Below are 23,673 nucleotides of genomic sequence, written 5' to 3'. Positions count from 1 at the left end.
TCTGTCCCTCCTGGTCACTACAGCTTTCATTGTTTTTCAGCATTTCTGTAATATGGCTAGGCTACACAAGAAGAATTTCTAGCATCTTCAGGATGAGATTAAAAGCTTCAAGTATTTTTAAGGAACATTTTAAAATATTACCTTGTACTTACACTCTTTGGAAGAAACACTTAAAAAGATCTCCAGATTTTTCTGGAACGTAAGCTGTAGACGTTCAGGTGCTTTATCTTTCTCTAGGGAAGCTCTTGTGCTTGAACTCAAATTGTTCTTCTAAGGCATAATCAGCCAAGTTCTATAATCTTTACAGAAGAGCAGGAAATTCAACTTTCATAAACAGGGAAAATACCTAGAACATTGCTTCAAACATCTTGGTATCAAACAGAGCACGCAGACATGCTTGAAAGGGTGTAATTTCACCCCAGTAAATCCTGAGGAATTCCTAATACTATCCAGAAACTTGCAAACACACCAAGTTATCACAGTGAGGTAATCTACTTGAGAAACTAAAACCAGTTGGTTCTGAAAGAATTAAAGATAAATTTCATTGCTAGATTACTCTCCCATAGTAACAAAAGCATGAATCACACACTAGGTATGGCTTTGGTGAAACAAGGGGTCCATAACATTCCCACCTTTCTGCTCTTCTCCCACACTCTCCTCTACAACACACTCCATACGGTGCTTTCAAAAGTCCCCAAAAGCATGTCGGAATAAAGCATTAAAGGGTCAAAGGTAAATATTATTCCTAACAAGGGAAACAAACTTCCCCTAACATTCAGAAATTGTTGACATTCAGGACTTTTGTTCCATCCCCAGATTGCACCAGCATATGTCGCACAGAAGCCTATGAGGAATTTTCTGTAATCAGACAACTCCATTTAAATGTCAGCTTTGAGTGCACAACTAAACAGGAATCACACCTTCAATACTGTTATTAAACAATCAGTTAACATGTTCCCCCCTAACTTCCTAGCCAACGCATAAGTCAGGAAAGAACAAAAGCCTGAGATGAGGTGGCTGACGGGGTAGTAGAGGAATTTTCCTGTTGAAATTTTCCAAATAATCTGTCTTTTGCAATGCTATTGTACAGAAATGCCTACCAATAAACATTAACTTCTGACAAGTACCCCACTGAAAGACAACTAGATAGAACATTACAAAGTCATATTTACTAAAAAAGCCTAACCACTTGAGAAAGCAGAAAACTAATAGAAAAGCAAGAAACACAAGACCACAAAGAAGGAATACAGCCGTCTTGCAAGACAATGAAAAGAGCTAGCCTAAAACAGAAAATATGTTCAGTCATCCCAAGGAGAGAATTTTACTGAAAACCATAATTGGAAAGTAGTCACAATTTAAGGAGGCATTTTAAAGATGTTTCCTAAGGAATTACTTTCTCTGATGTAAGCCTACCAGTGAAAACACACAAGATAACTTTTAATTTAAAAAATGGGGGGCAGCTACTTTACAGCAAGAAGCTGTTTTATATTTTAGAAGTACAAAAAATATTTACTGGTGTTATCATGTTCTCTTATAATGGCTTTCCTTCAAAGGGAGAGTATTTATTTCCTTTGTGAAAATGGTTCTTCAAAGAAAAGGCCTGGAATACCCCGCTTAAAACTTTCATTGTTTTAATAAAATTTGTAATAGGTGCTTGCGCCAATAAGCTCTTGTATGTTATCATTAGCCTGAAGCCAACGGACCACCAACAGCAGGCAATACCACAGACAGAATGTCTGACTTGCTAAAAACTTCCGAACATGCTCCACCAGCCCCAGCTACTCCCACCTCATGCACACCCTACTAATCTTTACTCACAGCCACCTCAACATTCCCTCAGCACCACCTGGAATACTTTGCGTTCCCCTTTTCAGCCCTTTTTCATTCTTCCAAGCTAAACCTGCATTTCTAGAATCTCTGCTCTGCTGTTTCCCCTCACACCCACTCTTCCCCTCGTACTCTAAGGCTGCTCTAACTCAGGTCGCTGGAAGTCAGTTTGCCTCGTGCAAAGTTGATGAGCTTAATAGAACCATGCAGAGTAAGCTCCCTACATTTATTTTTAAGAAAACAATATACTAATCCTCACCAATTACAGCTGACTAAGGCAAGATTGGTATTTCAAGACCACCAAAGTTCCCAAAATAATTCTTGTCTCGTACCATCAGTGAAACATCTCACCAATGTCATGTTTTTGGCAAAATTCAAGGATTTGACCAAAACGATACATTCACAGAACACCAGAACACTGGAATCATATCAGACAAATTCAGCAATTAAAGTGCAAAGTAATATTAGTAATATTAATGCCTCTTGCTCCGCTCTCCCACAACTTAATTTGAAAAAGAAACCTAATAGCTTCTTTGGGGGCAGAAGGGACTAAATTCCTCCTACTATAAAATTATCCTTTATGTATACCAACAACAGAAGACAAGAAACCCACACAAAGCCAAAAAGGCACGACAAAACATTAATACTAGCATCTCAGTGAGTTTGGAACACATCTTTAACAAATTCCACTTAGCTTTCAAAACATTTTTTCATCCTACCAGGCAGAGCTTCAGATTCTGCAGATACCGAGAGACAGTACCTTCTGTGGTTTAGATCTGTGGTCCCCGAATAAGCTTCCAGAGTTGCTTTCAGCCACAAGATGTACAAAATCTAAATGTCCCAGAATACAATTTTGCCTGGAGAGCACAAGATTGCCTACAGCATGTTACTAATAAATTGTTGTTACCCAAAGGCCAATGAAGGTCAAAAAACACTAATTGAGACATATCACCAAGCTCTAGGAGGACTGGTGCGATTATAATGTTGATTTTGTCGAGCCTAGCAGAATCAGCTGCCCTGTGAACCAGCCTCAGCACACTGTTTTTGTGATGAGGTTACCCATGCTGCTGGAAATGTCATCTTTCATGTATGATATAAAACCCTTTCTATAGCTACAAACAATACCCTGGCATTGTTCGTAACATGTAGGGTGTTGCTCTGGCTAGCATCCAATTCCAGTAATAATATTCTATCTACCTACAGTAACCACAAGAAGATATTCTTCATTTTCAGCCCCAAGTGTTTTGTCAGCACAGCAGCAAGCTGTTGAAGAATTGCCACACTTCACTCTAAATTCTGCATTTCACTGGGCATTTATTCGTCTGCATGGATCAGGCATTTCTCTAGAACTCTAGAAACACCTTGAGATTAGTGGGAATAAAGGAGTTCTTTTCATACGGTACAATTAGTCATATCAACAGTGATAGCTATTTTGAGCAGCACCTATTAATCACTATCATTAGCAGGATCTCTGGTGTACCAGCATTCACTGTACCAAGAACAAGTCTTTTCCTATTACAGCACTACTATATAAACAAAAGCAGCGGCACAATTTCTCTTCACACAACCCTGTTTTGAGTAATGAGAGGCAAGCAGCAGCACTTAAAACTACACTCAATACAGGATATAAAAGGAAGCTTACTTATACCTCACAGGACAGTAAAAATACAGTTGTTTTCCTGCAAAGAAAGCCTGGCAGTCATTTGTATGCAGGGGAAGAGGAGGTCATGAAAAATAATACATTTTGGGAAGAGGTGGGGGGAAAAGCGCTCTCAGTTTGGAGGCAGAAGGAAAAAACACAGAAAAAAAGATTCAAGTGATCAAATACAAGTGTACCTAAGAGGTGGAAGAAACTCAGACTATTCTCTTAAAGATTTTCAGCAGATTATTTTCATTGTTTTGTATGAAGGATCAATTGTTAACCACATTTCAGAGTCTCAGAAGAGACTTTAGTCTCAAAAATATTCCCCGTATGCAGTATTTCTAGTTTCCTAACACCTCTGAGTAACTCCTGATTCAGAATGAAAAACGCTAACAGAAGGATTTATGCCTTACGCTGACCTAAGAAGCAACACCACAAGACGCACATGAAGGAGCAGCTCCGCGTTGCTTCCAGCCCAGTTCCTCACACCTCAAAGGTGACATGAAGCAGCAGAAACGCTTATGTTGACCCAAAACACACCTTCTTCACAACTGTAATAGTTAAAAGAGAAAGGCCTTCCTTCTAGGAGAGAAAGAAAAACAAGCAAAAACCTTGTGCAAGTTCTAGATTTAGAAGAATAGCAATTGTCTCCAGAATAAGGGTCTTCTGTAGAAACACTGCCTAGGAAAAGGCTCCAGCCAAGTGCAAAATCATGTTGATGTACAAGATACACAAATAGCACCTGAGTGCACGCCACGATCGGCCAGGGCTCCTGATCCCATGAGCTGCATACTGAAACCTTCATGTGGCTGGGAGCTCCACGACACATGCCACATACCTCAGAGAGATGAGGGAAGGGGAGCAGATTGCAGGAGCTTCAGCCGTCTGTCACCCACGGAAAGCAGCAACAGCACCTCAACAGCACCCCAAGATGGTGTCGGGCTGAGCATACAAGCAACAACAGCCTTAAAAACAGTGCTGACCTTTTCCCCGGCCTCTGGATTTGAGATTATCCAACAGCCACGCTGGCTGTTACAAGGCTCAGTGCCATTTTGGGAACCAAACCCGCACCTCCTGCCAGCTACACGTGCCTCTGAAGCCCCAGGCTGACCGGCTGCGAGGAGCCGGGCACTTATTGCCACTACAGAGGGCTGATGTACGCCGCCCTCTTCACCATGACACCCAGACATCTGTTCCTCTGGAGAACTAATAATAATGGCTGACTCGTACCTGTAACTAGGCTTGCAATTCCACCTGAAACAAAATCAGAAGAGGTCTCTCAAAATCTTTCAAATTACTGAGGTAACATCCCTCCACCTGACGAATTTATACCTGCTCCTCGTCACTCAGGGATAAAACCCTACAGGCCCTGTCTCCAGCAGAGCAAAGCAAAGGTATACCAGCAAAGTTTCCAGCTACACCCCAAAACGAGAGTTTCCCTCCTCAGCCCGCAGTATGGACACGAGGGACTAAAAATAACACTGAATAGCGCTGGAAGCAGGCGTCAGGTGAAAGCCGAGCGCGGGCGGCAGCACGGAGACACCGCTGCGGGCCGGGGGCTTGGGGAGCCCAGCGCCAGGCCCCTGCGGGGGGCACCTCCCGGGGGCAGCCCCCGGAGCCCGGCCGGGCCCTGAGGCGGGAGGCGGCCGGGCAGAGCCGCGCCGCCCTGAGGCGAGGTCCCCGCCGCGGGGTCTCCGTCGCTCGCCGCGGGGCCGGAGCAGGCCGGAGGGAGCGGCGGGCGGCCACAGCTCGCCACCAAGGGGCGCAGCAACGCCCGCAAGGAGCAGGCCCCGCCGGGCTGCCCGCACTCGGGTCACGGCGGAGGGAAGGGGAGAAGGGGACGCGGCCGCAGCCTCGCCACCGCCCCGTGCCGAGCCGTGCCGAGCCTGCCCCCGCCGCCACAGCGGGGCCGGGCCGGCGCTGCCGAGGGTGCGCGGCGACAGCCCCCGGGCCGCGCCTCGGGGCACCGCCGCCCTCCCGCCGAGCCGCCGGGGGGCTCCTCCCGGCCCCAGAGCGCCCGCTGCCCGCCTCGGCACCCGGGAGAGCCGAGGAGAGCGGCGGTACCGCCGGCCACGCCAGCCCGGTGCCTCGCACCGCCAGGGCCCCGCGGGCTGCGGAGCCGCGGGCGGGCTGAGGCAGGGCGGCGGGGAGCGGGGGCATGGCGGCGGCGCTCGCTCACTCACCTGCCCGCGACAGCCGCCGCCGCCGCCCGGCCAGCGCCGCTCTGTGTACTCCGGAAACGGCGGCTCCTCCGCCGGCCGCCGGGGGAGGGAAGGAGGCGGGCAGGGACCGGCCGGGGGCGGGCGGAGCCGCGACTGACAGCGGGAAGGGGAAGGCGGGAGCGGGGCGGGCGGCTGAGGGCTGAGGGGGGGGCGCGGCGCCTCAGGGAGCTGAGGAGGGGTGAGCGGGGAGGTGCGGGGCCTTGTCCCGGCGGGGCGGTGCTGAGGAGCTCGGCCCCGCTCCTTCCACACGAGCACACGCACCCCGAGCTCCCCCGAGGTGTGGGGCAGGCCCCGGCTGCCTCCTGTCGTGTGAGGGGACCCGGCCCCGGCTGCTGGGGGGTAAATGGGGAGGGTGAGGGACGGGCAGGCCGTTACTTCAGAGCGGAGGACGAGGGGCGAGGGGAAATAATAAAAATCAGTCCATATTTTATATTTACCTCAAGTAACGAGGTTTCCCGTCTTGTCGTTTCATGGTCAGGTGCAGTGCGTCCTTCCATGAGGGAATGATCAGTGACAGAGATCGCCAGCAGCACCTGCAAAGTACTGTATTCCTCTTCTGTCTAAAGTCACTAGCCAGGGATACTATGGGGTTCACCACTGTTAAACCTTTATTTGGGGATTGGGTAAAATGCTCACAAAGTTATCTGAAATCAGTCCCCTTGGGCATAATTATCATGGTGCTGCCAGCCTTACAAATTGCCCCAACCAAAACAGGCCTGGTACGTGATGGCTTTGCTGTGTGAATTTGAACCAGTTTATTATTATTCCTCATTCTTAATGAAGACTGTATACAGAAAGGTTTGCTGTGCAATTCAATGTATTTTCAAATCCTATTTCCAAATCCTGTTAATCCTGTTGTTCTTAGAAGAAGGTAGTTATTGTTTATTTCTGAGGTTTATTTAGAACCTTACATTTGAAATGGAACAATAAGTTAATAACATATAGAAATAGTTGGTAGAAGTTAGAAAATAAGGTCATATGTAATAGTGAGAAAATAGTTAAAAGTTCTTGGAATATAAAGAAGCAAAAACTTTGTTTACACGACTGAGCCTCTGATCATCTGGCTCTATATTAAAAAAAAAAAAGCAACAAAACACTAGAATATGATACTAATAAAGTGAAAATAACTAACTTCTTCCATTTTTTGTGCTGCTAATCAGAAAACGCTGTGGGAAGAAGTAAAATTGACAATTTATTGGACACCTTCTAGCCACAAGCTAGGAATAGTCCTCAAACAGTGTCTGTGGGAAGCTGCCTAGGAGCAATCTGTGGCTTTGTTTCCTTCTCTGTAACAGATGGTTACTGGCAGACTGGGCTTCTCATCAATGTGTTGCCCCCGAACTTTTCTGATTCTTGCATGTCTACTAAGCTTGTCTCTTCCTGGTAAATTTAGTCCTCAAATTAAGAGATACCTGGGAAATACTTGGAAAGCAAGCAAGGCAACAGAAGGCTGTCATATTGTTGGCTCCTTCAACAGAGACGGGTGCTGGAGCATTCTTTTTATTCTGAGAGTGCAATAAGGGGCTGGAAAAGGTACCTTTTTCCGCTTTTAACTAGCTAAATGGTAAGTGAACATTGATTTAAAAAAAAAAAAAAAAAGAGATAAAGACTCAGATGGGGTTTGAACAAGTTTTTGACAAAGTATAAATAACTGAAAAAGAAGGGAAAGAGAAAAAATACTGCAATGTATTTTCCTTCCTTCCAGGCCAGAATCTGTGGCTGCATCTTAAAATAATCCAAAGAAAGACCGAAAATACCTCCTGTTTTTTGGTTTTGTTTTGTTTATTAGAAGAAAGAAGGGAAAGACAGACAAGCACGCATGTTTTTAGGTACACCTGTAGTTTCTATCCTTGAGAAGCTGAGTGGCCATTCTGGAGCCTTTTAGCTGCAAGCAGCTCTCCAGGAGCTCAAGTGTTGCTCTTGCACTGAGGTTGCGCCACGTAGCCAACACAGAGCAGCCTTGGAGACTCTTGTAGGAAAAAGAAAACCAGCAGGAGTTATTGAGGCAAACATTACCACTCATTCTTGACTTTTCTTGCTCATCCAGTCCAGGTGTGTCCAAAAAGAAATCTGTAATCCCTGTTGAGCTATTGATGTTTCCCACCTATGAACTGTTCTGGGAATTTTCTTTCCCTTCTGATATCGAAGCCACGTACCTTGCAGTTTTTGGTCATGTGAAGATTGTAATACGGTGCTCACAGGATCACAACAGTCCTGCCCTGATGAATAGCTGGCAAGCGATGGAATACAAAATATTCCAAATATTGGAATAAAAATACTGAACTCGGTGATGGCTATCCACCAGTCCTTTTTACTTGGTAGTGCTATAGATACAGTTTGACAAACAGTTCCCCAAACTACACAAGCTCTGCTGACGAAAACATACTGTATTCACAAGCAGAAATTTATTCTGCAGACCTTACAGTTCAATACAATGCTCAAATGTTCTTTTATACCAGCAGTAGGTGTCCAAATCTGCTCTGTATTTTGTTACCCTAGTGAATTAATTGTGGCTCTGCACAGAATTCAGTGGCTCTGCACAGAATTTGATTTTGTCAGTGGTGTTGAAACAATTTTTAATAAGCATATTTTCTATTTTAATTCACAGGATTTATTTACATGTTATTATCTTTTCTTTTTTTTTTACAATGGTATTTAGCAACTTTTAACACTTAACCATCTTTAAAGGTCAGACATTTCATTTGAAAACTATTACAGATGAAGTTTATAGATTAAGAGCATAAATGCACAGAAGACTGATAAGAATCCTAGCCTTAAAGCTAATATTTCTTAACCAGATGGTAGGAATTTAAGACAGACTGAGAAATAAATACAAAGTTCACACTTCTTCATATGAATAGAGTATGAAAACATTCAATTCAGTAGAAGTACATAACCAATGCAAAAGGAAGAGGAAACTCCTAAGGACTAAGAAATACATAGTGTGACATGATGATTAATTTGTTTTCCTAAATGCTTGCTATGCTATATTTATACTGAATATTCTAATTTTTGATTCTGTGAATTCTAATTGTTTTGAAAGATGATAGTATGATTAACTATTTAGTAAAGTCCTATGTAGATCTGCACACAATAGATGTACTCAATTATATTTGTGATTTTCCTATCAATGTTACATATGTATATACAAAATATGTGCTTTCCAAGACCTCCATTGAATAGGAAGGGAAGGAAACCGGTGCACTGCATAAACAAAAAAAGTAACAATGCTATTTGGTGAGAGAGGAAACCAGCTTTGAAATGTATTATGAGTGCAACCTGATCTCAGGGGCTGTAGAGGAAGAAATCATTAGCTCAGAAAAAAAGCAACACTGGCACAATAGCCAGTGTGCAAATGTTAATAAGGATATGCGTATCAGCAAGGTGTGGGATAAGATTAGGAGGATGAATGTTAGTAATAGAATCCCTCAGGAGCAGGTTGTCTTGTTAAGGGTAGAAGCTAATTTACAAGGGATTGTTGTTTCTGTTAATCAGATAGAGATATGTATAGGAAAAGGAAATGTGGGGAAAACCAGGGTGATTTTGGAAAGCAGGCTTGATCACTAATGTTCTATTGTGTCAACAGTGATTTTCCCTTTGTGGTTACTAACTACTGTGAAAATTGTGATTGTACATCAAAGTATAGGAAGAACAGCAATGGTGTTGCATCAATATTTGGACCGTATATTTGCAATTGGAGGATGAGAAGTAATGAAAATGCACTTTTAGACCTAAATATATTATACAGTTTGTACAGTATGTTACAGTTCTCACAGCTCAGAGCCTGACTTGCTCTTGCTGTCTGAGTGTTTGACAATGCAGGCATACACGTAGGCAAATAAGACTTCTAAAAATACATTTCACAAATCATCCATTCCAGCTGTCAGGGTGAGAACAGTCCTTTTGTCCTGCAGCCCTGGACAACTAAAATCCTATTTCAGACAAATGAAATTTAGTTATTTGCTGCCTAACAGGAAAGCTGCTGACCTATGCTTTATACTCCTCAGTACATTGACCAACCATTGTGTCCAACCTGAGGCTTAAAATGAGAATTGGCCTCTTGCCCAGCTTCTTTGTAAACACTACCAAATGGCAAAAGGAATCCGTGGTTAGAGCCCCCAGGCTGTTGTCTGGAAAAATTCTTGCCTGTTACTTCCACAGGGCAAGTCCCACTTTGGAAAGAGTGAACATGACTGACTATATATGGCTACCTAAAAATAAAAATAGGGACAATCACCTTTTCTTCTCAGACAAATAAAAGATCCAGGTCACCTTAAAAAATCCTAGGCTGCAAGCCAATGACACCGGCTACAGGGAAAATAAATATATATACAAAAGAATCTCTTATTTTACATGTATCAGTCCAGTTCTGATTGAACTGAATGGAAGCCATTGACTTCAATTGACGTTGGACATATCCCATGACCTTCTAGTTTATATATTTAGACACCCCATACTAATCTTCTCTTCTGCAGGTCTGATGTCATCACCATTATTATAAGCAGAACTTGTCACTTGATTGACAGCAAATAACCTTTCCAAAAAGTAGCCAACAAATAAGAATGTTTTGTAAGTGACACATGGTCATGAGGGCCAGCAGTCCCTTTTTGTTTACAGGCACTGGAAGAATTTCAGATATTTTTAAGGTCACTGTCCCTAATCCTGAGATGAAGGAGAAGATGTGTTTGTTTTTAAGTTGCTGTTCTGCTTCAAAAACTGTCTTCCAGTTGTGCTGAAATGGAGGACTAGACCCTGAGATAAATTCTTTGTCTGTTGCAATAAGCTAGATGGGTACAGGAATGGAGCACTCCCAACTACGTGCATGAAATAGTCATTGGCATTTCACATTTTTGCTTCAGGAAGTCAACTACTTAAACATGTATAATTTTTTTGAAGTCTGATGATTCAGATGTCTGGGATCTCATTTTGCTTGTTTTCTTGAAAACTTTCACAAAAAGGAGTCAGCTTGCAAAACCACAAAAATGTACGTCTCAACCAGCTGTGGTAAAATAGTTTGCATGACCATCTAAATACTGTAGAAGTTTTGTATTTTAAATAAATTTATTCTGATGAGTATCAAATGATTATGAATTAATTAGCCGTTAGCAGTTGGCTCAGAACTTTGCAAAGTATGCCACAAGTATGGAGACGCTGAGAGACTGCGAGGTACAAAGAACTGTTGTTGACAACATTTTATAATACTAGATCTTAGAAGACTGTTAGAAAACAGATATGGTCTAAATGTGTGATGAGAATTAGACTGTCTTTTTTACCAAGAAATTAATATGTCATCCAAGTATATTCTATGGTAAGATTGTGAGCAGGAATAAAATGTAATTGTGTGTGACTGGCCCAATTTATTAATAGGGTATTTAGGGTTCCTCATGTAATTGAGTCTAAGCACGATTTAAAAGGAGTAAAACAAAATTTAGAATGAATTCTGGAGCAACATTTATAAACAGGTATAGAAAAATAGAATCCCTTCTATTAAATGTTTGAAATCAGTGACTAGCTGCCAAATTATGTTTTCTTTTCTTGACCTTGTGTAACTGATTTTAGTAAGGTGTTATGTATGTCTCAGATAACAGAACTTGACTTTTTTAGAAAGTGTTTTACATTGGATATAATTCTTATTTTAATGGTTTATATGAAACGTATTACCAGATGAATGGTGAATCTTGGATGATTTATTTAAAATTATTTTTATATAAATACGCAAAATGTTTTATATATGTTTATAAATATTTATAAATGTTTGAAGTGGTCTGGAAGGAAGCCTAAATGGTAGTATTGAAGAATTTCCATATGGTAGTTCCTGCAGCAGAGGGGACTGAAAGCTTTAGTTAGTACATTGCCTTAATGTCTGTCAGGGTACTGTAACAAAGGCAACTTAATTTCAACTGCCTTAGTGGTACTGCTGCCACCTTTTGCCTATACAGATTACGTTGTGTTGTGGAAAACTGCCAAATAAGGAGTTATTTCGTAATGTAGAACATGGAATTATGAAAGTAGGTTGAACAGAAAAATAACAGAGGAACTTGCAAGCCAGTATCTCATGGTCGAAACTTTGCTAAATTACTTGCTAACACAGGGAAACCTGTAGTTGATAAAAGCTGTGTTCTGATGCAGGCACGACACTTGAATTGATTAGTCTTTTCTCTAGAGTTTCTTCATTAATGGCAGAAATAACCAAAGGCCCTGCGTGGGATTGTGCTGTAGGTAATCCACTTAAAGGAAGGCATTTCTCAGGAGCAATGAAATACGAGACTATCAAAGCTTTCTTTGTAAATGATTATTGATAAACCCCTCAATACAGAGCCTCTTTTAGGTGTCCTGTCCAGAGCAGTCCAGGTTTCCTGGTGACATCATGAAACGTGAGATATCTATGAGGTAGTCTTTGGCCACCTGTCTGTCCTGTGCTTGAGAAGATGTTGACAGAGGAGAGCAGGACTTATTTACTAAAACTTGGCAACGCAGTCTTGTCTGTGTTCCACGGGGCCAGTGAGTTAGCAATGCCTGGTTGGCTCAGTACCACTTTCCTCTGGCTCCAACAGGAAAGCCAGCGTAGCTGACCTCCGCGGCAGGTTTCAGGTTCTTGATTTATTTAGTCAGCTTCTAGCACTTTCACACTTACTCTGTAACAGCAGCCAAGAGTGTATTTGGTTTGTTTTCATTGTGGTCCACCACCTGGATCTGGTTCTCCTTGGTAAATTTGACATCAGGCTTGAGGAGTTCACTCTGCTTATCACTAAGATGAAGCTAGCAATACAGCGCCCAGTGGTTTTTTACTTATGTTTGTTTTTTAAACTTTCTTAGCCAAAAGGGCGCACAGCTGGGTATGTTATTAGATGCAAATATCCTGCGCTGCTGGACACATGCCAGGCACCCAGGAGCAGGTCTCACAGTGTTTATGGTTCACTCTACTGCTGTCTTTTTCACAGCCAAGAAACATCTTTTTTGGGTATTCATATGCTTGAAGTTTAAGGGCTACCAGAAGTTATTTCTCTGGCATCCCTCAGTACTTCTAGATCCTTTATCATCTTCAAAGATCCTTCATCATCTTCAAAGATCTTCATCGTCTAAGGCAGGTCGATGCCCTTTATGTCTGAGTGGTCTATTTAAAGGTGCTCTCTGCATCCCCTATCTCAACTTCTAGGTCGAGGCATGTACAAACCTCTCTCCTGTGATTTGGCTCCAAAGGTCCTGATTCATCTGTCATTAGTATAAATTGTGTGTATTGTTTTGAAATTGGTAGCTGTGGTTCTCTGCTCTTTGCATGACATCTCATCAATTGCAGTACTGTAAAAGATGATGTAAAAAGTTACCATGTAAAGCTAGCATACCAGCTAAAAGGCTAGACTATCAGATCACAGTTGTTGCTGGTCTAAGAGGCAGGAAACAAAACCTCAGTCTCACAGGAACTGCACGTATGCAACTCTTGTTTAAGTCATTTGCGTCGGCATGAGGCACCATGAGACAACAGCCCTGTGGCAGCAACTGCCTGCTGAGGTTTGAGGGGAAGAAACGTTTCAGCCTTGTGTGAGCACTGCTGAATAATTCAAAGCAGCAGATAAACAGTACCTACAGGTGCACTTTTTGTGAATTTCACACTGACAAATCAAGATACTATAACCCAAATACATATACTTCATATACTTTCAGGCACAGAACTTCAAAACAATGGTTATTGAAAGACAGAGTAGTAAAATGATGTGTAGGCCACGCACATACTATACATCAGTTGTTTTCTGTTGTTGGATTTTGCATATGTTAGTTTTCTTTTGGAATTCCAGGAGTGAGAGTGGGGGACTGCTATTATATAGATCTTTCAAAACTAGACTTTGATACTGGTATTGACTGTCAGCGCAAAGGTCTCAAGGACCTTTTTAATTCCAGGAGTTGGAAGACAAGTAGGAAATAATAGGATACAGAGAATACTGCATGGTGATGTAGTTGACAGATACTCAGTTTAGATTTAAAGGAGAAGAAAAGATATTGTACTGCACAGCCACATAGGAAATAAAACTAATTAGTGGGGGAACCTGTCGTGAATTTATCACAACAAAGTAGCTTATGCTTAGCTTTCTCTAAGTAAGGTAAATACATGCTGTCTTGATATGAAATAAGGATATCGGAATGATAAGCCTATAATTTTTTATATTTCACTAACATTAGCTGTAATCAGTTTTTGTCCAGCTCAGACACCATTAAAACATAGCATGAAATGCATACATATATGAATAAATACACACACTGATTTGTCTAGCTTCAGTTGTCACCACAGATACTGCAAGAAATAAATAAATTACGTGCTTTTATAAAGATTGATGTGATAAAAATACAGAGACTTGTAATTTGTTTTTCACCATACCAATGCTAAAAATAGAAGAAGGTGGTAAATAAACTGCAGTAGCATCGGGGCTTGTAAACAGCATTATGAGTTGGGGAAGCAATGCAGATCTAAATGTTTTCTTTTCTCTAGGCCTTTGGAGACAATTCTGTCCTGTCTTAGAGACTGTATCAGATAGTAATCATAAAAGTAATTAAAAATTTATGTTACTGTGTTCTTAAATTAAAATGTACAGTGTGTATGTACATCTACCTTCCTTTCCATCCATTCTGTTGAGTATTGCTTTTAGAGAATAAATAATCTGTATAGTTTTTGAGGTAATATGATTTGCTATTTCCTGGAATAATTGCCCACAAACACGTGAACTTCACTGACCTCTGTGCCAACAAGCATACTCTTTACTGTGTACACAGGGTGACCCCAGTGATGGTTTCAGAAGAGTAGGATTTGGGGATTAAATTTTTCCTTGACAGGAGTTCTGTTTTTCTCCTCAAATGGAGCAAATGATACATTGACAGACTTCAGAGTTGCTAATTTTGGACTTCTGATTGCAAGTTGCATGCAGCTGATGGTTTTTAGTCTCCAAATTTTAGGAATGGTGGTTTCCTAAGAAAATCAAACTCGTAATACTTTGTGATGTTCTCTCATGGTTTTTGTACATGCAGGACTGGCAAAACAGCATAGTACATAATAAGAATGAAGTTCAATCTGTAGTGGTTTTATACCCTATGTTTTTTAGAGTGTGTAATCATTTGTCTGAAAATACATAAACAGAAATCTTTGTAAAGCTCAGTTCTCCAGCTGCACAATGGTATACATGTAATTTTGGGGTTTCGGGGCATAAACATAGTAGCAATAACAGAAGATGTCTAAAGCACGTTAGCCTTTGTCATGTTTTTAATTAATGATTTTAAAAATCATGGAGCTGATCTTGCTGTGAGATCCATTTATTGATCTCTTTAAAGGCCTGAGACCTGCAGTTAATGTGATTCCATTAGGCATTTAATTCTCCTCGTGTTTTACAATAACATGAATGTTGGCATTTGTTTCAAGGCCAAAGAATTATGAATAAAGAATTAAGAACGGTAAATATCCTTAGAATCTTATTCAATAGGGATGTGATTTTTTTTTGAGTTTTCCTCTGCAAAATTGTAAAGTAGCTTGAAAGATGAGGTACAAAGTTGTATCTGTAGTTGAAGAACCTGAAAATACTTGCATCAGTTACTTGTGCACTCCGTGCGACCATAGGCTTTTTTCAAGGAATCTCATATACACAAAGGGAAGAAAAAAAAAATGTATTTCAAATGGAATCAGTAGAAAGAACAACATCAGCCTGTACACTGGTTTTGAAAAAGTCAGTCTACAGAACTGAGATTTTAAAGAGAGATGCTGGCAAAACAATTGAGCTCTTCTGATATGCACAGGAGAAAATGTCACTTGATGGGTAGGCATTTTATGAAACAAAATCTACATTACCAGAAAACTTCCTTGAACTGAAACAAGCTGCAAAACGGGCTAATTTATTAAAATATTAATATTAGTAATTTTAAACAAAATTTTTATGAGATGCTTGTTATGATTTCACTGATGTGATTATTCATTAAATTGCAATAATAATAAATCTCAAGAGATTAAGCTTATAAATGAATATCAAAGAATTGGGGGGTTTTCTTCTTTTTTTTCTTCTTTTTTTTTTCTTTTTTTTTTTTTTTAAGATCCTGAGATTTGTTTGGCATGCAGCTGAACAATCATTTATCTTTGCTGACAGTCTGGTTTACATTACTGGAACGTTTACTGCTGTACACCAAATGGCATTGTCCAATTGGGTTTTATTTTTAGGCCGCTTTGTAGCAGACGCAGGCTGGCACATCACTGCTTACTCCAGTGCTGTGTGTTACATTCCCGACAGGAGTCCCACTGAGAGGGGAGGAAGGAAACTAGTAGCAGAAATGATAGTGCAAAGCACAAGTCTCAAAACTCTGCTTTAGTGGGTCAGCTGCCAAGAATTACTACATGTGAATGGTACTTTAAAGTCGTCTGCGCTTCCCATTAGGGACTCTCTTGGCAATCTAAAAATCCTACACAGGGAATTTGCTAGAACTTTGAATTAATAGGCACATAACCGAGATAGTGTAACTGAAAGCCACCTCCTTTTTGATACTGCAAAAGCCTTAATCCTCCGATGTGTATGCTATTCAGTGCAGCAACAGTGAACAGTTAAGAGTAGTAAGCCTATTTGAAAGAAATATTCCAAGAGCATGGTTCTGTTGCTTTTAAGATGAGCGATCTTTGTGTTAAACTTAATGGGACTGAGATCAGACCCCGTGACTGTAGGAAATGTATTTTGCTAGAAACCTAAGTAACTTAAATGACTGTATTAAACCATTTCCGTTGTGAAAAGTACTTTTTACCTGGCAGTAACTAGCTTTTTCTCCACATACTTCATCTTAAGACATTTCCTCTTTATAGTATATGTGCAAAATAAGTACACTATGTAAAATGTATATAATTACACATAATTATAATAATATGTAATTAATGCAAATATAACATAGCACAAATATAACAATTACCTGAAAAAGTTATGGGAGCCAACGTAATTTCACTATCATCAAAATGAATTTCCCATTGTTTTCAGTGGAGTGATATTTGACCTAACTGATTGGCTCACATTATGAAAACAGGAGACAAAGATGGCTGGATCACAGCCCCACGTCCAGGCTTTCACAATGATTTCCTGTCTGAACTAGGCAAGTGCTTTTACCATGAATATAGACAGAAATATAGACAAAATATACATAATTTATCATGCAGTTACTTTATGTATTTAATTTAATTTACCATCCTTCCACATGAGAAAAAATCTCATTTTTTTTTCTACTACCTAGTCTCATTAGTGTTACACCACTAATGCAGTTAAGAAAGAGTAAGCTTCCTGGTCATTGCATCATTAGCAGAATTATTAATTGTGCTTCCTGAATTTCTTTTAATTTTCATATTCAAGTCAGCCATAATAACCTTTTATAGTAAGTGGGCAAGGCTGACGACTAGTAAATAAATAGATCTTTACAGAAATTTTAAACTGAATGTAATATAAAAATCAGAGCAGGCACCATTGCTGTTCTTCCAGTCACTTTCAGAGTAAAAATCTTATTTCAGCTTCTTTGCTTGTAAAGGGAAAGAAACACTGAATTGCAAGACACTGGGTTAAATTTGTATTTAATGTCTAAAAATATGTCAGAAGGAATTTACCCGTCAGTATTGATTACACAAAAAAAAGCAGGAAAAGCTTTCTGCATAAAGTTAGCTTCCCAGAATAAGCCATAAGAATACAGGCTCTCAGAGCTACTTTTGTGTAGTCACTGGAACCTGTGTTATTGGAGGCCATCGTTATGCAATCTTTCTGATCCAGGAGAAATTTTTGGCTGCTTCTGAAAGGGGCAGTCCCTCCACACCCACTGCCTCAGACCTTGCTGTTGCCTGCGTTGTACGTGCAGTGAGTGTGTGCTGAGCCAGATGAAAAGGCCTGAATAACAAACTTCTGATGTTGAAATATGTGTTACCTTTTGGAAAAGAGAAGGATTTCTGTAGGGACGCTAAATTGGTGTCCCAGTAAGCAGTCTGATGCTCCATAGTGTCATCTGCAGCTTGAAAATGCCACTGCATGGCACCTGATTTTATTGCCATTGGCATCTTGGCATTTTCAGTTGTGTTCCTATATTAATGTTTATGGCACAGTTGTGAGCTGACTATGAAATTTTAGCCTCAAGTCACACATGCACATCTGAGGTGATGCTGTATTATCTGAATAAGTATTCCTGACCACCATAAAAAGCTCTGATTTCTATAGCAGTGGACATTACTGAGTAGTTTTTGTCCTTCACTCATTATTCAAAATAATACCCTTGCCTTCTGTAGTATTTGATGTAACATGATGGCAGATTATAAATTATTTTCCTGTCTTCTTAATCTCCAAATGCCTATAGAAGAATTGTATCAAAGATGAATGTATTCCTCTGCTACCAAAAAGGTGTAAATTTGGTAACCAATAATTACTTTATATAACTAAAAATAATAGTCTTAGCCATTCTAGAGACACCATGACTTGGTAGCTTGAGCAAAACTATAGCTAACTGAAGAGGAGAACATTTTCTGTGCAAATAGAAGTAATACGGATCACGGTTTGTAAATTTAGGAAACATACCTTCTAAAAATAACTCTTAAAACAATTATAAACCTCTCTCAAGTGTAGAATTCTACTATTGGGTCTGGTATTCCTGATTATATAAATAGTAGTGCCTGTGCTCCTCTCAAAAGAAATATGTAGTTGAACTGTCCATGCATCGTAGTAGAGACAAAAGATGCAAATGTGACAAGAATGAAAATTACTCTCATCTTAACAGAGTTTGATTAAAGCTTTAGGCATTGGACTTTTTAAATGACAAATGCTCAATGAAATAATATTATGTCTTTATACTCCAGAGCACTATTAATCTAGGGTTTCAGGACTTTAAGAAATGTTAATTAACTAGTTACCATTCATGTACAGTGTTAGCATTACAGTCATTTTGTGAGTTGATAACTGAAGCATGGAAAGGTTAAGCTCTTCAGAAAGGATGAGACTGGGATTCTTTCCCATATGTGTTCCCTAGTAGTTGTTGACAGAGATGTTTACTACTTCGGTGGCATTCATCGCCATGGATCTTCCACCAGGTTAGCCCAAAAAGTAGTGGGAGAGCCTATGAACAGCTTCAGTCGCAGCCAAAGCAGGATGTCAGCCACAGCTAAACATGACCTCAGTCTGTTTTCTAAGCTGATACAATATTTTAGAAAGCTGTGAAGCACATAACTGCTCTTCTTCCCTCCCATAGCATAATACTTTGTAGTTACCAACTACAGTTTTGCTTGCTATCAGACTGCCCATGTGATGGTGTCTATATAGGCCTTTTGAAGTTCTCTGTAAATAATGAAATAATTTAACCAAAAATAAATACGAATAATTAAAAATATTTTATAATTACAATTATTATAAACAATAAATAATCTAAAAATAAAATAATGTAAGCAAATTGCTAGATAAAAGGAAAACCCTACTGGTTTCTAATTTTCCTTCTTACCATACTCTTTATATGACATTCACTGTTCTTCAAGTCTCTAGTACAGTGTCCACTTTTAATAGGAGAGCATGTTTAATACAATTTGTGTGTATGCATGCATGTATATACGGATGTATGTGTACACACTAACATGTATGTTCTTACTATACAGCTGCTTAATCTCTTTCAAAATGGAACCTTTCCTGACTTAATACTGTTTTACCAAATTACTACCTGTAATATAGTCCATTAATATATAGGGGTGATAAAACAGTGGAACTAACCAAAGAAACTGGTTATTATCAGCAATCCATTTTAACACTCAGTAGGCCCTGCTTCCGTGTGAACAAAACTAATTTTTCTTCAAAATATTACCATTCCTAGTATAAAAGAATCTCTCATTTTAACAATTTTTGTATTTCTGAGAAAACAAGCCCACTTCCTACCTGTATTTTCACCTCTATTGCTGTCACCTCATTTAAAATGCCAAGAAATTCCAATGTGGTGGCTTAATGCTCATTTATATTCTGGCTCCCTTTCTGGTAGATGAAAGCTATCTGTAACAATAAGAAACTTTTAGAAAAGACTTCTGTTACAGACCATGTCTCTAACAGCACTGGAAGATTTTTCCCAACATAGTACAACTGATGTTCTTAGGACGCCTATGTTACTGGGGTTTTGGCCCACATGAGATGTATTCTAATACCGAACTGTATTCAGATGCCGAATAACCAGTGCCGTACTGCCATCTGTTGGTAACTGGTTAGCAAAGCTGCAGAACTACCGTAGAACCTTGAATGGTTCCCCGCAGAGCTGCTGTGCTTTATTACTGTTTTCTTCTTCCGACTGGCTGTGTTTCCCTCGCAGGGCATTTGCCCTGTCCTGCTGCATTGCCGGGGGTGACAGGGGGCTGCAGCCGGCCCAGCTTTTCAGTCCCTCTTCCACGTCTGAAGTTACTCCCTGGGGCATAGCTGGTGAAGACGAGGCCGGGCTGTAGCTGGAATAGCAAAGAATTCTGCACACGTGCGCCAGCCCCTCTGAGGGGGAAGAGAAGGGACAGCAACTTGCAAAATTTCTCTGCATGTGTTTTAAAACCTGCTAAACCTAAATCAGATTTGAAGAATATTAAAAATGCAGTTTAATTTTATAGCCAAGTGCTTGCATATCATAACTATGATCAATGGCAACTCTTTTTAGTACAGAAGATATGGTGCAGGATGTGGAATTAGGAGTGTGAGTTAGTCCCAGTGACTTATTAGGAAATCCTTAGAAAACCACGGAGTGGTTCACTCTTTTAGCAATGTCAAGCTGGGTTTCAGAAGTGCCAAACACCTGCACAGTGGATTCAAGATCTGACAGCTCTGCACAAGAGCCATTAATGTTTCCTCAACATGCACATTCCAAAACTGTGTGTGTTATCCAATGAACCAAAAGTCCTTATGAAGGTTATATGAAGGGTACAATTACTACAACCACTTACTGCTGGAATTATGCTGGAATTAATTCCCATAGTCAAGTAATAAAGCAGAAAGAGTTAGCGGCAGGAGTTTTAAACAAAGTAATCACCACCTGTGATCGTTGTCCTGAGCATCAAGAAAGACTTAAAAAGTATTCTGAAAAGACAAGATAAATAAAAGTGTCAGAGCAGAAATATATATATATGGTTATAATGGAGACATTGATTTTACAATACATGGAAGCTTTCCACACATGTACTGCCTTATGGCCCAAAGGAAATGTGTAACTGCACTTCTCTGTTCTACGATCTGTATTATTTCTCACATTGCCAGTTTCTTCTATTGTCACAGATGCTGGTAGCCTTTTATCCCTCAAAATGTTTGACTGGTTAACCTAGCAATGTTAAACTCAGAGCAATTTCTTCCTGTCTGTCCTTAGCATGAAGTTAGCACTTGCTGTGCCAAACATGAAAAAGAGTTGCATCTGATTACCACAGTCTGAGCTAAAAAGATTACCTCTCCCTGCAAAACTTCCCATTCTTAAAAACTCAGGGCACTTAAAGTTAGTAGAAGTACTTAAAAGTGTAGATGTAGATGATCAGCTCAAATGTTTCAGAGTTAGCACATTGACCTCAGATTGCTATGTTGTTGTTTTTTTTTCCTGAAACTTGCTCTAATCTCAGCATCATCGGAAGAATCTACTACTTTCTCTGCCACTGCAGAAATATTTTGTTTCCTTAGCAGAAAACAAAAGCTGGATTCAAGATTGTAGTTTTGTTTGCTTTCATTTAATCAAGTGAGTTAGTACGATGGATTTAACTGGAAGTGGATTTATATCTGAAAAATTTCTATCATGACGGAAAATTTCAATTAGAGGAAATTAGCCACTTGGTTCTTTCTGATAAATTAATCATAGAGATTATCTATTAAACGTGCCACTTAACCTTTCTGGCATAAGTGCCTGAGGCAGTAGTATTTAGGCTCTACACATTCATTTGGAAATATTAATTTCTATGCAGCTGTCTTGCAAAATGGAATTTTCACTTGTCTTTTTTTCTAAGTAGGTCATTGTGCAGCTGTTCTTAATGGAGGCTGGCATTTGTAAAATGGTAAATCCACCATTGTACCCCATAGGTCAGAAAATTGATCTCCATCAATTACAGAATATCCTTTACTAAAATGCCCTTTCTCAACCCTGAAGGGTGTCATCCCTCGCTATGATAGCCTTTGGCCTTTCTGGAATGGGAATATGTTTCAGCTGGATACTTTGCAAAAGAAGAAGCATCACCGTGTTCACCCTATCTGTCTTCCATTAATCTAAGGCTTTGTCTTTGTTCTGCATCATGGCTTCCATCTACATTAGAACTGCCTTAAAATTAATCTTAAGGGAAATTGGTATGACAGCTAGCAGCTGTCAAAGAAACAGCTGTCTCAGCTGCTGAACCTCCCAGGTCCAAATTCTCCTTCTACTTCCTACAATGAAATGAATTGATCTTTTCAATGTAGACAAGGCCTCACTGTCCCTGTAGTGTTCAGCTGTTGCACAGCTTCAGGAGAGAAGCAACTCCTGAAAGAGCTACAAACCTTATCCTGTAGACTTGAGAGATTAAAATTAGGACCTTGACCTGGATATCTTTTTTGTATGTCATAAAATTTGCATAGTTTTCTGCAGGAGTAGTTTGAACTCTAGAACTTTCTAAGGACTGCACACTGGAACAGGCTCCCCAGGGAAGTGGTCACTGCACCGAGCCTGTCTGAATTTAAGAAGAGATTGGACTGTGAACTTAGGCACATGGTCTGAACTTTTGGGTAGACCTGTGCGATGTCAAGAGTTGGACTTGATGATCCTTAAGGGTCCCTTCCAACTCAGGATATTCTATGATTCTATGATTCTATGACTGTATATCCTGTAGCCTAGCAAAAGATGATAGGAAGTAAGAAGGTACTGGCAGCAGAGAAGGATGTGCAAGAAAGTATAAATGGCAGATAATTAAAAATTGTAACAAAATTAGCATTTTAGGGAGTGGAATTGGCAGCAAGACAGTGATGTTGTGGTCCATACTGTGAACCAGAATTAGTATGTCCTTATTGATTACCTGAGCCTATACATTCTTGCACGGATAAAATTAAGCTTGAGGAGAATGCTTGCAGATTTGGGATGTGAAGCAAACAAAATCCTTCTGACTTTGGGTTTGGGTCAGATGAACTTGCAGATCTTGAAGATTTAATATCTCAAAGATTTGGAGACAATTCAAATTATGCAAGGAACATAATAAAAAAGACGGGGAGGGGGAAACAAAATTGAATAGAGCTGTGTTGAATAATGGACTGAGGTACAGTTGGGCAGTTGTGCTGTGTAAGGACGTGGGATTCAAATTTCGTATGAAAAAGAAAAGAACAATGATGCAATTCAAGATTGTTACATGATCAGAGCAGTAGGAAGCTACAGAGCTGTGCTGTGGTTGGGTAGGTTGCAAAGGAGGTGGAACAGTGAGGTGAGAAAAAAAAGAGAGCTACAGTAATGAGTGAAAAATTAATAAAGGAAACAGGAAGACATTTTAGCTGGTCAAATATCAAGATGCAATGAAATTCTGAATTTCAAGAAGAGGATTGCAACTTAGATATTGCCAGAGTTCTACAGTGAAAGGCAGGATAGGGAAATTGCCAAATGGAAAATGATAAAAGAGGAAAAGTAGAAGCAAAATTGAGACGTCACCTGTGTTTAAGAAAACAACAGGATAGCTGGGAGGACCTGCAAGAGAAGTGAATGTAAATTTGTACAAGTGGCAGACCTTCACTTTGAGACTAATCAGTAAAAAAAGACCTGAAGCGTGCTCTGAGAACAATGAAAGTGGGGTAACTACTGTTGATAGCAGAAGAGAAACTGATGAAAACGTATGTATGTAAGGGATCACTGGATTTGGTGGGGATGTGGTGAGACTAATGAAATCGCATTAGCCCTGATTTGTGAAAAATCATACAGGTGAGTCAGGAATATTTAATAACTGACTGTGAAACTCCATCAGTAAAGCTAACATATTTAAATGTACTTATTCTCTCCCCATGACAAATAGAAAGT

The 23,673-nt window shown here is 40.1% G+C and overlaps 1 protein-coding gene across 2 annotated transcripts in view; it reads right to left on the bottom strand.

Moving 5' to 3' along the window:
- GARRE1 (granule associated Rac and RHOG effector 1) overlaps window positions 1-5,740 on the bottom strand; it is a 53,463-nt gene extending 47,723 nt beyond the window's left edge. The window contains exon 1 of one of the 2 annotated variants that reach the window (XM_084294704.1): window positions 5,653-5,740. The gene's annotated coding sequence lies outside the window, so the exon portion shown is untranslated. The remainder of the gene's footprint in view (window positions 1-5,652) is intronic. The other variant, XM_084294703.1, reaches the window with a different exon arrangement.
- Between the last annotated feature and the right edge of the window lie 17,933 nt (window positions 5,741-23,673).

The sequence above is a fragment of the Netta rufina genome, assembly GCF_964035555.1.
Source record: "Netta rufina genome assembly, chromosome: 13".
Classification (NCBI taxonomy): domain Eukaryota; kingdom Metazoa; phylum Chordata; class Aves; order Anseriformes; family Anatidae; genus Netta; species Netta rufina.
Note: the sequence above shows the minus strand (reverse complement) of the source record. Positions and strands in the feature narration are given on the sequence as shown.